We start from the raw sequence: 2,556 nt of genomic DNA, 5'->3' as shown, positions 1-2,556 counted from the left end.
GGTGGTGGTGGCCGGGAGCGGCCACTGCACTCCAGTCTGGGCAACAGAGTGAGACGCCAACTCAAAAAAAGAAAGAAAGAACAGCGGGATTGGGAGGTCTCTCTCCTCAATAGGTGAGAGCAAGTTTATTCTCACAGCATGTTTTTTATCTAGGGCAAAACTACACAAACAAATATCTTAATGCTAGCATCAGCTGGAAAAAAGGTTAATGTTTGTGACTTTTTTGGCAACCTTACCATAGCACTAACATCTTTGTTTTCTGTGAGTCTAAGCAAAACCATTAACATCTGTGTTCTTTGAAGTTCTGAGTAAAGTTATTATCGAAGCAGGCTACATCCAGCCTACACAGACTGGAGGCCACACCACCTGAATTCTACTAAATCAACAATCCCAGGGACAAACATCGAGAGAAGAAAACCCTGGCCAAACTCTTGTTGGAGCCAGGCCAGAAACACAAGGACCTTGCCAAGCTTATGTCCTTGTTTCCTTCAGTAAATTTTGTTTTGCGCAGTGTCGAGCGCCTGTAGTCCCAGTTACTCGGGAGGCTGAGGCAGGAGGGTTGCTGGCACCCAAGAGTTCTATGCTCATGCTATGCAGATGGGGTGTCCGCACTAAGTTCAACATCAATATTACAGAGTGAGCAGGGGACCACCAGGCTGCCTAAGGAGGGATGAACGGCCCAGGTTGGAAATGGAGTTGGAATTTGCACGCTGATCAGTCGTGGGATTGCCGGTGGATAACCACTGCATTCCAGCCTGAGCAGCGTAAGGAGACCTGTCTCTAGAAACAAAAAGAAAGAAAGAAAAAAACATAATAAATTTTCTTAGCATACAGTGTTAATGGAAGGTAATATAGAAAGCAAGGGTAAGCGATACAATAAACAACAGTCTACAGGTAACCAGGAATATAGCTAGTTCCTAAGAGTGTTATGTAGGTTTTTTGTCTTTTGGTTTTGAGTCACAGTCTCCCTCTGTCACCCAGGCTGGAGTTCAGTGGCACACTGCTCACAGCCACCGCAGCTTCGACCTGCTGAGCTCAGCGCTCCTACCACATCAGCCTTTCAAGTAGCTGGAACCAGAGGTGCGCAACACCATGCCCGGTTAATTTTTTGATTTATTGTAGAGTCGAGGTCTCGCCAAGTTGCCCAGGCGGGTCTCAAAACCCTGGGCTGAAGCAGTCCTCTCTCCTCCACCTCCCAAAGTGCTGAGATGACAGGCGTGAGCCCGGCTTGTTTTGTTTTCATTTATTTACGCCAACCCTGTAAATTAGAGGCCATTCCAGTTTTAAAGATGAGGAAACTGAGGCACTGAGCGTTTACACAACGACCTGGAGTCCATGCAGCACAGTTCATGGCTTTAGACTCTTCTGAATAACATTTAGGTTAATATCTATTCTTCCAAATCTTTTGCGGTAAATATGTGAACATTAAAAAATGGGGTCAAGTGTTGTATACTGCTTAAGGATCTGCAACCTCGTCCTCTCCAATATTTGTCTTTCCATGGATTAAGCAGATTTTAAGTTCCTAGTAGGAGTGTTTTGAGCCCAGGAGGTCAAGGCTGCAGAAAGTTGTGATCATGCCACTTCACTCAAGTCTGGGCAACAGTGTAAGATCCCAACTAAAAAAATATATATGCTTAGTGGGAGTTTACCATATTACTTTTCCAGTTTGTTTTTGTTTTTGTTTTGAGTCAGGTCACTCTGTTGCCCAGACTGGAGTGCAGTGACACAATCCTGGCTACCACAGCCCTGACGTGCTGGGCTCAGGCAATCCTACCACCTCTGCCTCCCAAGTAGCTGGGACTACAGGCACACACCACCACACCCAGCTAACGTTTTCATTTTATTGTAGAGACGAGGTCTCACTATGTTGCCCAGGCTGGACTCAAGCTCCTGGGCTCAGGCAATCCTCTCACCTCGGTCTCCCTAAGTGCTGGGATTACAAGCAAGAGCCATTGTACCCAGCCTTTTTCCCAGCATTTTTTATTAAGCATCTAAGGTTGCCAAATGGCTTCCATGTATATCTTATATATGCACAGAGGGTACCAAAAAAGTGTATACATTTTAAGAAAGGAAAAAACTATTAAAATTGTGCTCCTCAGTCAGGCTTGGTGGCTCAGCCTGTAATCCCTGCTTGGGGAGGCTGAGGTGAGTAGATTGCCTGAGCAGTTTCGAGACCCACCGGGCAACTTGGCGAGACCTCATCTCTACGATAAATCAAAAAATTAGCCAGGCGTGATAGCGGGTACCTGTAGTTCCAGCTACTTGGAAGGCTGAGGCAGAAGGATGGCCAGAGCCCAGCAGGTCGAGGTTGCAGTGGCTGGGAGCGGCCACTGCACTGCAGTCTAGGTGACAGAGTGAGACTCCAACTCAAAACAAAAATAAAATGATGCTACTCAATAAGATGAATACAAGTGACATTTGATCTCTGCAATTACAAGAGCTGCTCAAGACACTTTTGATTACAGTGAACATCTCTTAACATTGCTTAAAATGTGTATACAATTTTTTTTTTTTTTTTTGAGTTGGAGTCTCACTCTGTCACCCAGACTGGAGTGC

Source organism: Carlito syrichta, unplaced genomic scaffold (genome assembly GCF_000164805.1).
Source record: "Carlito syrichta isolate Samal-C Ts95f unplaced genomic scaffold, Tarsius_syrichta-2.0.1 Scaffold309812, whole genome shotgun sequence".
Classification (NCBI taxonomy): domain Eukaryota; kingdom Metazoa; phylum Chordata; class Mammalia; order Primates; family Tarsiidae; genus Carlito; species Carlito syrichta.
Note: the sequence above shows the minus strand (reverse complement) of the source record.